This window comes from Coenobita brevimanus, chromosome 65 (genome assembly GCF_032717465.1).
Source record: "Coenobita brevimanus isolate Jiangsu-jjx chromosome 65, ASM3271746v2, whole genome shotgun sequence".
Lineage (NCBI taxonomy): Eukaryota > Metazoa > Arthropoda > Malacostraca > Decapoda > Coenobitidae > Coenobita > Coenobita brevimanus.
Window position 1 is genome coordinate 54,517,709 of NC_137018.1, and position 13,806 is coordinate 54,531,514.

At 39.1% G+C, this 13,806-nt stretch overlaps 1 protein-coding gene across 1 annotated transcript in view; it reads left to right on the forward strand.

The window, feature by feature from the left end:
• LOC145405048 (hemicentin-1-like) overlaps window positions 1-13,806 on the forward strand; it is a 71,828-nt gene that overhangs the window by 7,699 nt on the left and 50,323 nt on the right. The gene's annotated exons all lie outside the window — the stretch shown is intronic.

The window sequence follows — 13,806 nt, forward strand, 5'->3', positions numbered from 1 at the left end:
GAGGAGGGAGAATGAAATGCGAATTGGTCACATTATTTGTCAATTTTCTTTCATTCAGGGCATGATATAAGAGAGTTAATATTCGGTAGATAATGCATTACACCTTGTATAGCGTTGTCAGGTAACGATAGGTGGTGATATCAAGGGCTGGCCCGTGAGAGAAATATATCGACGTGACAGATGAAACATTAGTGGAGAGCCAAAAGTTTCCAGCATAACACACTATTGCCTTGTCCACTGTCGTCCACCAATTTGTAATTAGCTAGAGTGATGGTGCGGGGATGGAGTGAGGGAGGGGAGGTCTCGGTTCGGGTTTTCTTACGACAATTTGAATTACTCCCCAGAAGCTACATAATCATATTCTTACGAAAAGATTTGAATCTCCATTTAACATCCCAAGAACTACATAATCTTAACTTTTTTCATCGACATGTTTTGAAGCTCCATTAACTCCCCCAGAACTACATAATTTCAACTATTTTCTTCTCTCAACATGTTTTGAAACTCCATTAACTCCCCAAGAACTATATAATCTCAATTATTTTCTTACATAATGTGATTCTCCAATAATTTCCCAGGAACTACATAAACTCAACAATTTTCCTCCTGCGACAATCTGAATCTCCATTAATTAACCCCCCCAGAACTACATAATCTCAACTATTTTCTTACGACATGATTTGAATCTCCATTAACTCCAAGAACCACATATGAATCTCAATTCTTCCTAAGACATAATCTGAATTCCATTAACTCCCCAAGAACTACATAATCTCAACTATTTTCTTCTTGCGACATCATTTGAATAACCCCAAGAACTACATACCCTCAACTATTTTCTTCGACATAATTTGAATATCCATTTAACCCTTAAGAGCTACCTAATATCAGTTGCCTTCCTGTTGTCGCCAAATGATTTTATTAAGCTCTGGAGTGCTTCTCGTCGTCAACAAATAAGCTACTGTATACATAAATTAGTCACGAGTAAGAGCACTGTGAGGGGAACACTTTTGGTCTGATCCCTAACAATGGACCTGCCTAGTATGGTTGCACCTGACTAGTATAGCTCCACTGTATTACTGGGATGCACAAGCTTCTTCACCACGTCAAGGTAGTGTTCTGTAGAAGTTTTTTTTTTTTTTTTTTTTTGTGGTTAGTGTTACTATTACATTGATGTGGAAGGTGGTGGTAGTCAGCCAAATGAGGATTCGAAAGTTTTGAGTGCCAGAGGAGCTGCACTTCAAAAATGGATTGGTACTATTGTTCTGGTGTGGTGAATGGTGGTAGTGGTTGAATTAAATCCTCATTGCAACTCAGCAGTGGACAGACAAATCAATTGTCTGGACTTGATTTTCCGGCTGTTGGCTGCGAGCGTGAATGAGATTACGGAATTTTTGCTGGGTATCCTAATGCTCCCATTCCGATACAGTCAGCTCTCGCTGTTTAGGTTCATCTTGCTCACACGATTTTGTTTTGCACAAAACTACCATTTTGATATGGTTAAGCTTTGTAAAGATTCGGGACGACATTTTGATTAATATGAATTTTAGTGCGTTGAAAAATGAACCACAATAGAAGCACCAGACACACCTACCTTCCCATGAACTGGTTAAGAAATGATGACCTTTGAGTTACGCTGGCTTTATATACCTTGGTTTTTCGCTGTGAAACTATTCGTTCCCAATGTGAATTGTCTGTCGATTCATAAATTTTCCGTTTTCTTTTTTTTGACATTTTCATGTCAGATTTAATTTGTGCTCCGCTCACGGAGTGGGACATTTAAGGATAAATAAACTTAAAAATAAATAAACGAAGTTTACACATTTGTACCGGTAACAATCTAAAATTATGTACTTTCGTTTGTTTTTCTGCAGTACTGGTACCTGTTGGTAATTTGAATTATATCTAGTTTAAAAACCGTAAACAAATGCTTGCTTTTCAATAAGCAGAAAAAAATGTATATATTTATATGGGTAGCTAACTTTCTGACCACAATAAACACAAGCACAACAATCATTAGGATGGACGTCGGTTATAGATTATTCCTTTTTCCTCGAATTTGATACTGGGCAATGATATAATTAAAATAGCACCTGTTTTATGAATTATAATAGCACGCGTATTGTATAATTATCACAGAAATATCAACAATTTGGGGATCTACACAGTGGCTTTATACACATCTTGGATCAGTGGCTTAAGAGAATGTCAACATGGCGGAAGGAAGTTAGCGAAGTGTTGCTTTACCAGACCTTTGTCAAAGCTAATGTGAGTATAACAACTAATTACACAAAACTAGAGCTAACACTGTATAACTGGCAAGGTTAAATTATAGCACCGTCCTTAAGTGTTATATAAGGATGTATAGACTATGTTTATGCTGTCTCTTTATATCTTTTATCGTGGAAATTTTCGTAAAGGATCTTATCAAGTTTGTGTGCAAACTTTAGCAATTTTAGTGGCGATACGTTACAGGGGGTCCCAGTGTTGGTCGTATTGTGGGTACTTAGGGTAATTTTGTTATCCTAAAACCTTGTTTGCTCCGTGGGAGTTTGGCACTATGTTCTTATTGTTCTTTATTGTCCCGTTGGGAGCCTGGGGATAAAGGGTTAGAAAAGTCCAGCGTTTTAGGGGAGGGTAACCGATCGCATGCACCAGAGCGACTTTAGTAAAGCAGTAAACCCCAACCATCCCGTGGATGTAAACCGTTAAAGGCCACATGTGGTTGGAGCACTGTAACTCACTTGACCACCAGGCATCTGTATATGTGTGGTCTGCCACTTAAATGTATTAAATGGCTTCTTGGGCATACTGTACGGGTAGTGTGTTGAGCGAGCGAATAGTTGATTTCCCAAACTACCATGCATGTTAACAAATAGTGAAATATCTGCTTAAATATTAGCGGTACCTGAGAGGGTGTTTGATTTATTGGATGTACGATGCAGTATTCTTCCATATGGTGGAGTAACGATGTACAGTACGAGTAACAATAGTAGCCCGACGTATAACGATATTGCAGATTGCACTATGTACATTAGAACATGATCTCATACATCACACGAATGGAAAGAATCCCTGAACTGTCTTGGGTAATATTTCCGCAGAAATTTATTCATCTTTATGAGAATATTTTGTAGAGAAAAGTAGTGTGAGATTTATTGGCTGGTGAAAGGAAATCCCAACTTAATGGTAGTATGAAAGGACAAGTTGTTCTTTAAATTTATGTAACCCAAGTCCAAAACCAACCAGACATGAACTAAAGTTAACAGCTACGTAAAGCACAACGTACTGCCACTAAACCAGTGCTGAATATATACAAAATGAAATAATGAAAAGGGACACTTCATGTAATACAGTGATGTTATGGTGAAGACTAACCAGGCCAAGGAACAGCACATATACTCCCAGCAGGTCAACTATATAAGCACATGTCACTCATTTTCCAAAATATAGATAATAATAGCCCTATTCAGTATCATGCTTTTGCCTCTCAAAGTTATCTAAGTGATAATTCGGTATCATTAACAGGAAAATGTCAAAGCATGGGAATCGTTAAAAGCTAAATTGCTTTAACTAGAGCTTTGTTAAGCAAGGGACAGCAGTACTATATTTTATCTTTGCCATCATATTCAGACACATTAACTCTACTTAACATGCCAGGAAACAAATACAAAAGTCCTAGCACTAACACTGAAACACAGTATTTATTTGGTATTGTCGGTTGTCATGCTGATACATTTTACACTTTTGCTGACATTTAGAAATCATTGACAGTGCTAGCATAAGAAGGTTTTTGGCCTTTTCCCTTGACAACTCTCTCATTGTAATAGCCTTGCCATTTCAGTACTCAGTCCCCAATCCTGGAGGTATCCACACAGGAGTGCAAAAATCAGGGCTTACCTTGTAGTGCAGAATTATACAGTCAACAAATAATCTTACAAAATCTGTAGGGAGGGAAAGGAAATCCAAGAAAACTTGAAATTTGTTAAGTGGGTATGCTGTCCCTGTGTTGTTAAGTGAAATTCATAAACTTTTAATCATAGGTGATCCATTATGAAATGTTTGGGTTTTATTTCCCCCTCAGTAACTGTTGATTTTTTTTTTTTTTTTTTTTAATGATATAATGTTACTAATGACCATTAATTTTGGTGGAGCTTTTCTGAATTTTAAGATTTACTGTAAATTGTGGAGACACCCACCATACTACTGTTGTCCACAGTCCAAGAACCTTAAATTATACCAAAGGGAGGAGAGCTTTCAAAATTAGGATCAAGGAAAATATAAGGTTAATGGCATTTAGAAATTAGGGAAATGATCACAATGCTGTACAGTACTTCCTGCAGGATGACAGCCCTTTACATTTTCAGGTTTGAACCACTGGATGGTAGCATTAGGAGAGCCACACCTCCAGTGAACAAGTACCATCACAGAATGTAGAAACAGTCATCAGTGCCACCAGAATTATGCTTGACTATCAGGGTCCTCCATACACACGAGTCAACACACTACGCCAAGTACATGATGCAGGTGCTTATCACCTGCTGCTTTTGCTGACCACAAGAGGAAATAGAGAGGTTTAATGTTGATAGTGGAGCAGTTGAAGGGGCAAGTATCCAAAGTCTTTGTTATGGATATGGAATGCTTTGAGATGGAGTTGCAGCAGCTGAAGGAAGAGGCACAGAAGGTGACAATACAGAAGCCTGTACCCTCCCTCCTCTAGCTTCAGAACATTTATCACCTACCCTCAAGCCCTTCAACCATCACAGTACAGGTACATTACATCTTCACTATGCAATGTTTTATTTATTTGTTTATTATATATATATATATATATACATATCTATATCTATCTATCTATATATCTATATATATACACAGTATATACTTATCTATCTATCTATCTATCTGTCTATATATATATATATATATATATATATATATATATATATATATATATATATATACAGGTATATATATAATACTTTATATATGATTTTTTACCATTAAGTCCATTGAGTCCACAGTAAGCTACAGAAAAACTATGAAGTTCTCTCATTATCTGCGAAGTTAGTTTGCCAATTTCCCCCAGTTTACGGTGGCACTTGTAGAGAAAAGAATTGTTATGTTTTGAAACATTTCTGCCAGACAACAAGGACTGTCTTTAAATTGAACATATTTGCCTAACTTTTGTGTGCATTTGAAATTGCTGTTTAGTAGCCAGTGCTTTCAAAATGTATTCTTTTTTAAGTTATGCATTTACAGTTTGTTGTGTGGTATTCAGCCATATTAAAATTCTTTTGTGTGTGTGTGTGTGTGTGTGTGTTTTACACTGTGCATTCAGAATCTTTGGCCTCATTGTATGGGCTATTCCAAATTTGCCGTTGTGTGGTTTATGCATTTTGAATCTGTTGTAGTGTGGTTTAATTCCAAATTTGCCGTTGTGTGGTTTATGCATTTTGAATCTGTTGTAGTGTGGTTTATTCATTCAGAATCTGTTATTGTGTTGTTATGTATTTGAAAATTATTCAGAATCTGTTAATATGTGGTTATGTACAATATTTAAAAATTTGTTGTGTTGCAGTTGTGGTGTGATTTGTTGTGGTGGTGTTGTGGTGTGATGTGGTGTTATGGTGTGAGTGGTGGGGCACAATGTAAAAATGTTGGTGTTAGTGGTGGTATAGACCCTTGCAAGAGATGCCATTTGAATCTGGGTGCCTGTGTTTTTAATTCGCAGCATAAGTAGGCTAACATTTCAAGTGGGGTTAGGTAATTTTGGAAGAGGAAGTCCTTATGTAGTTTTAAAGAAATGAATGGAGCAGCTTATTAGTGAGGGAGGAGGAAGAGGAGGATTGTTTGACGGAGTGAGAGATGTATATGAGAATGAAGTAGCTTTAGGTTGGTTCCCAGGTGGGAGCATGACATTGAAGGTGGTGGTGATGATCATTAGGTAGTAGCTACCTTGGTAAGTGGGGGCAGGTGTTGGGAGGATGTGGGTTACTGTAAAGAAAATTTGGGTTTTGTTCAGGAGGCTGGGACAAAACTAGCCATATTGCAAATGGAAAAATTGTATTGCAGTCAAGTATGCTTTAATTACTTTTAGTAATATATTTTATTTCTTAATTTATTTCTTTTCTGTTATGTATCTGCTACCAAGCCCCAGAGTTAGAATTGGGATCCAGTGGTATAGTGTGGTTCATCAGTTTTCCAGATGTTTGGTCCAGTCAGGACCAGTAGTTCTTTATGTTTTTCCTTTATTGCTACTGCCTGTGATCTCAAGTCTTTCAAATGTAGTGTGTCCAGGCATCTTGAAGCAAACGAATCTTGAATTTGGCTCTCTGTTATCTTGTTTTTGTTTTATTCTCAGAAGGAACAATATTGCAGGCCCCTGGCCTTTGGTTCCTTCTTTCTTGCATTAAAAAAAAAGCACTATGCATCTATCTAGTTATCTGTCTTTAGCCTGATGCTTAATCATGGATGGGATGATTGCAAACAAATTGCCACCTTGTCACCTTGTCCTCTGCCATCAGACTGCCCTCCCACCATCTCACACCACCCTCATTAATACACCTCTCCACCTCATCCCTCCATCTTATACTTTATCTATCTATCAATTGCCAGACGCCACAATCCCGTAAGGGGTGGCCATTTGACTTTGAGTTATATGCTTTATGGGGAGGAGCACTAACCCTCCACCAGCCCACTTGTTGACACGTAGGGAGCTTGTGTGGTTTGGTTATGTGGTTACCACCCAACGTTGTAAACAGTTTTTGGCTTACAGAAAACCATTTGGCTTGTCATTCAGTGTAAAACCACCTGTAAAGGAAAGAAAAACAATAAGAAGTGACAGGAGAGATGGGAGAAATAGGAAGAGAGGAGGGCAGGCAAAGAAAAAGAATGATAAAGGCTAAGGAAGAAGTACACAGCACTACATCAAGTGAGTGGATGATGGTCACCCTTCCCTTTTTCCAAAACGCAGTTAATTAATCATCAGAGGGAAAGCCTGCCCAAATAAAATTATTTCATTTTAAGAGTACATGCATTTTATGAGAAACAGACATTTAAAGTAGGTTGTGAAATTACCAGTTGCTGGCATTCCCTGCTATATGATCCATTGCTATATGATACCGCATGTTAAGGATGTTAAAAAATTAACACCCTTCCCTGCCTATTGTTGGCCATCCCGTTATCCAATGGGTTTTGTTTTTTTGAACCGATTTTGATATTTTAGACAAATTTTGAGTTTAGATTGATTTATAAACTGTTCCTTGACATTGACTAATGTGTTTTAGTCATAGGTGGGATGAGGATAGTCATATTGGGGTACAGCTTACTACTGTAAGTGTGTTTTTTTTTCCAGACTTGTTTTTAGTGATTTTCATATTATATTTTTGGGTTTAGTTGAGTTATAAACTGCCTTTAGGCTTAGTTTTGCTTGTTTTAAAGCTGTTTGAAAGTTTAGGTGAGCTAGAAACGTGATTTTGGACTCATTTGGGTGGGTTTTGGACTTGGTTGGGGGGTTAACCCCAAGGCTCCCAAACACATCCTGATACTTTCCATGTTATAACGTCCCCGTTTAACGATACCCTGGCTCAACGACGGGTTTTCCCAAATGCATCTCTTCGTTATAGCGGGGACGACCTGTATTGTACTGTATACGGGTTTCAATGCTGTTATCCCAAATCTGAATCATTCTGAGAAATGCAGTGGCACCTGGCAATAGACCATCTTGTCATGCTGTATTGTTTTTGCAGTTAGGAGTGGTGGTGCATAGTGTGTGATATATACTTTTCTTGGAGGGAGGAGTCATAGTTTGAAAGGGTTTTTAATGTATGCAAACTTTAACCCCTTTTTGCCCTCTGTAATGCAGTAGTTGACAGGGATTAACACTCTTTCATGTACACAACAGACAAGTTCTGGAACCATCTTTCTCAGTCTTTTTTCCAGATCTGTGATCTCTAATCTTTTAAGCATAGTGTGTCAGGGCATCTCAGAATTAACAAGAGTCTAATTTTGGTTCTCATTTCTTTCTTTTCTCAAAACTTTTTGTAGGCTTTAAGCCTTTGTGTCTTTCTTTTTGCATTGAAAAAAGTATACGAGGTGGTGGTTGCCTTACCAGCCACTGTATGCACTCTCACAGGCAATAAGAGACCCTGACAGAACATGTCAGCTTTGCTGCAGTAGGCTGTCTGTGACTCAGGCTGCTAGCTTTAGAGAGCAGTAATGTACTCCACATGCCATGGAAATTTCAGCAACAGTTGCCATCCAAACTCCATGGCCTTCTCCAGTGACAGGCTTAAGATGCCATCACCAAAACCTCATTACTGCCCAGGACAAGCACCCCTTGTTGTCATTGCTTGTGCTTAAGCATCAGGTGATGGTTGGGTTTGTCACTTCCCAGGGCTATGATGGAATGGGCACTTAGCACAATGACAGTACAGCAAGTCATATCAGTGTCAAGTACAGTAGCTGTTTGTCACCCATCTGTTCTTGCTCTGAGAAGTGCTGGCTCACAACACCAGTGTTTACATAACTGTGGATAGCACAGCCCCAGTGGCTTTTATAAATCACTTGGGAACACCACACTCCTGTTGGCAACAAAGACCTGCTTCCACTGGGCATGTTAGTGTTGTCTGTACTGTGTAAATTTTAACATTCCAGTAGAGTCCAACCTCTGGGCAGATGCCCAGTCTAGAGGCAGTCTCTGGTTTTCCAACTGGTCTCTCAGGACATCAAGTTCAGACAATGATAAAGAAGCACAGGGACACACAACTGGACTTCTTAATAACATAATGTTACAGCACAGTGGGTCAGCTGTGAAGCAGAGCCTCTGGCACAATGGGCAGTGGGCAATGCATATGATCTTGAATGGTCCTAGTGAAGATACATCTGTCTCTTCCACCCATTTTATTGTAACACTGTTCCAGACATACTTAGGCATGGTGACCATTGTGATGCCTCTTTGGAGGACATGACCCTGGTGCCAGTGACTTCACACCAGTACTGATCCTTGGCTGTTGTCCCTATCAGCCCTCAGAGGAAACTTACAGCTGTAGTTCAGTGAGTCTGTAGCTCTTCATGTATGGACTTTCTACAGTTAACAGTGAAGGGAAACCAGGATTATGACCATGGAGGAAGATCATCATACTTTTGGGAGCAGTATAATTGGAGACAAGAATAATTGGTCGCTCTCCTCACTGTCCTTCAGTCACTGTTTCTAATGCCTGTATGGTATTGAAAGTAAATAAGACTCTCTTTGTTAGTTTCTTCAGATTCATATGCTGGGAGGAAATTTATTTTTTAGTTGCCCTTGTAAAATCTTGATTTTTGTTTCTTTTATATATGGTTGGGGTTTAGTGCTCACATATGGTGTTCTTTAGAGAATTTTTGAACAGGGTCAGCTGTAGATTTTATTAACCCCTTCACTGAAAGAGGTCATCCATAGGGTCAGTAAACCATATAGAGACATGAAGAATAGGTTAAAAAAGAGTCTTTGTACTGAAAGATTAATCTCTTCACTAAAACGACACCTACTGTATATCTATCTTAAACCTGCTATCCCCATTTTACTCAAACGACTTAAAATTGGCACCAGTCCATCTTGAATGTTGAGTTGTAACAATAAATTAACACTAGAATATGGTTCTAGTCACGAAGCAGTGCCTCTGTAATGATGTGAAGCCGTAGCATTTTTTTCAGCCAGTGATACATGGGAGTTACCAGTACTGGGTATGTTACAAAAGGATGAAAATCTGGGCCAGGTTAGGGTGAAGGAACTATAGGTTTCTCGAACTGAATGGGCTTTGATGCTGACTTTCAAATGTTCGAATTCAGCATTAGTCTCTCTCTCTCACACACACACACACACACACACACACACACACACACACACACACACACACACAGATAACCTTCCTGAAAAAATAATATATTAAAGGAAATGGTGAGTGACGAATGAAGTGATTGGGTGATGGATGAAGGAGGGGATATAATTGGAGAGAGAGAGAGAGAGAGAGTGTGTGTGTGTGTGTGTGTGTGTGTGTGTGTGTGTGTGTGTGTGTGTGTGTGTGTGTGTAAAAATATGGAAGAATTCTCTCGATCTTACGATCTGTCTGTCTCTCTCTAGGCTACATACATACATACATTCATGCACATAAAATATACAGCAAAAAATCAGTAACTTCAATTTTCCTTCCTGGGTGACATATTTCCGTGGCCCACAACGGCGACATGATTCAGCTGACTCTAACCCTGAAATCGCACTATATTATCACCCCCGGTACCTCAAGTCACCCCCATCGCGAAAATTGGCCATTTCTAGGCGATTTGTGCACTTGGCTAAGCTGTTGAAGTTGGGTTTGAGTTAGCTGCATAGTAAGTAGTTGTGCTCATTCTGGGAAGTGAGAATTTTAACACGTGGAGATGAAATGTCGTATAGACAGACATTATTATAGTATTTTTCAAACGTTTGACGAATGCGTATCGGAAAAATCGAATAATCAGGAACGTGCGCTGGTAGAGATAAGGGGTTTCTTTGTATTTTCCCAGTTGTAGATTTTCTTCAGACGGAACTGGGAAGCTATTCGTTTCTTTGTCTGTGCAAGGTGGGATTACGTGTTGTATACGGATTTGTAAGTACATCGATAATCACAGACCTAACCGTATATAATATCCCATATAAATTCCCGGTATTGTACCTAGTATTTCATTGCATCTTGTGTGATTTATCGTCTCCCTTATCATTTCATTGCTGCGTAATCGTAAGACCGTGGGTTCTTTCCTTTCTGCGAGTGGTTGGAGTTCGAAGGGTTGGACCTGGTTAGTTAGTCTTACTTCCTTTTCCATATTAGACCCATTAGTAATCACATCCACTAATACCATTATATCAGTCCTTAATGTGATAGTGTGTGTGTGTGAGACAGAGACAGAGACAATTGATACGTGTAGTTATGTACCCTGAATGAATGCGTGGCACCACCTGTTCGATGTGTGGGAGGAGTGGCGAACTTCTGGTAACAGTTTGCATAGTCCATGTCCAGATTTCGGTAAAATTCAATATTACTGTATATATATATGACGTTATGCTTCTTTATAATGGTATTTCCAGTTTCCACATTTACTGGTCCCTGGTAGTCGATAAACTTTGGGGAGATGTCCTAACTGTCATTTTGATAAGACGAGTAAGTCCTTTCTTTTTTTATGATACTGCAACTTTGAACTACTGTGGTCTTGCACTTGCTGTCTCAAACCCTTCGTCACTTTTGCCTAGTCGGCTGATTCTACCCAGTGTTATAAAATATATATATTCTTTTCTCTGTCTTACCAACCTTCGTCACACCAAAAAAAAAAAAATTCTCCGCCATACTTGCCTTCGTCACTCCAACAATTCATTTCTCTGCCATGCCCACCATCGCCACTCCAACAATTTCCTTTTGTTAGCCGTACTCGTCACTCCAACAATTTTGCGATTGTGTTACACCTCTACCCCCTCTTCCCTGCCGCCAACCAACCATCCCGGCGAGGCCCCCACTCCCGTTAGTCCCCATCGCCGCCGCCGCCGCCAACCAGCATGAGTGATGAGTGAGTGGAGAGGTGCACAGTATATTTTGCGTACCGTTGCACCAGCATCTCTAACTACCCACCTGTATTTATCAATCATCTAGAACCATTTGAAGCACAACTTCTTTTTTTAATACGCGTGGTATGTCTGAATAAGTTTAGTTAACTGAAGGGGTATGTGAGAGAGGAAGGGTTCGGGGGAGGACAACGAAGTGGCAGGGGACAAGGCGACATGGAGGCGAGTTTGTGGCCACCTTATGCGGGATCAAGACGCTATAGATAGGTAGATAGGGCAGAAAGAGAACGATTCCTTTTGTCTCCCATTATAGCAGCATCTCTACGTGCTCTTATTTATCAAGGGTCTTAACGGGTCAACATTGCAAGTGTCTCCAGTCACTCTTTCCCTCAGCCTTTAACATACAGTCTTATAAATGCAGTTGTAATGCTATGAATGTTGTCCCACCGGTATTCACCAGTGTGATGCTAGTGGTAAGACCTTTTATGCCACTGACTGACACCAGTGTAAAACCTGAAACTTTATCCCACCAGTTGACACCAGTGTAATGATGATAGGGGTATGTATTTTCTTACCTGTTGTGGGTATTGATCAACTCACCCATGGATATACACGTGGTACTCGACTTAGTATAGTGGATGGTAAATATTTATGAAAAGAATGAATTGTGGTAGCGTTTGTAGTGTTTGGCCGAGTTTAGATTTAGTCGGTACCTCAGGTGGTTGTCGTTCCCTCAGCGAAGGAATCTTGAATTGGAAGGGGAGTGAATTTGGCTTGAGGACATAATTTCCGTGATTAGGTATACTAATAAAGAAAAGAAAATGCTAGATACTTTACTCTACTTTAATAATTCTGTTAATTTCCACAAAACTATCATTTCTTTATTACATGACCCTTTTTAGTATGGGAGAAGATTGTAAATGTTACTAAGGCTTTTGGGTGATCATTCCTCTAACATTATTACCAGACGAAACAATTTGATACACTCGAGATATGGAGTCGTTGTACTTTACTTTCTTTTTTGGCCGTTACTCTTGGGCTCAACATTGGCCTCAAGACAGGGACACTTTTACGGATATGATTTGTCTGTTCGGGCTGGCATAGCCTCGAATCAATAAGAATGATTATTTGTATTCATCTTTCACCCATATAAGGTATTCTCTTCATATAATTTTCTCGGTTCTCACCTCAAATCAGTATTGTTTTTCACGTTTCACCATCGACAATGTTATATAATCACTAGAAGTACATAATCTCTCGGGCCTGTCTAGCCTCGAGGAATAATTAAAAAAAAAGAAATACAATCACTTAGAACACCTCAATCACTCGGGCTCGTCTAGCCTCGAGGTACAACTTAAATATCACATTATTGCTCACAATCAGTAAGTTCCCTTCCACGCTCCTGATTATAATTTTTTCTAATAAACTAATTTTAAAGAAAGAGAACAGTTGATGAATTTGAATTTTCCTTTCCGTTACAGAACATATCACTTCTATACTTCTATTCCTTATCTACAAAAAAAAAGAATTCCCTTGATAGAATCATTAATAACACAACAAATACCTTCGGTTTGTAATAATAACTCGTGAGTGCTGTAAGTGTAAGTGTAAAAGTCTATGGGCAATACTTGGGAATAATGGCGTGCTCCCACGGACGTCACCGCCGGTGTCTGGGGACTAAACGAACGTCTGTTACACACGATGTCTGGGCAGCAAGTCACTACGTTAAACTCTCAACAATATTACTTCTCATAGTTCATAATAAGTAAGGATTAAACAAAGAAAAAGAGGGGAGGAAGAAGAAATGTGGACGACTCACCTAAACGAACGTCTGTTACACACGATGTCTGGGCAGCAAGTGGGACATGTCGGGCACTAAAAGACGCCACTGCTCAAGTCAAATGAGGTGGTATTTTTGAAATAGGGGGGGTTTTAATTCTCTTTACAATTTATTTAGCAGTGTACCCATGACGACAAGACTTTTGATTGAATTGGGGAAAATTTGGGATTTATCCTTACTTGAATTAGATACTGATTCTATCACTATTTCAATTTGAATCTGAGAGCAGCTCATGCCATCTAGTGACGGCCAAGATAAACGGAACTTTAAATCCTCACAAATGACATTATTTAGGCCTTTTGGACTGCTAATCTTACATACTTGTGTTCTAGCAGCTTCATTAGCAAACATTTCACAACTAGGTTACAGAAAGAATTGTATATTCATCATTACT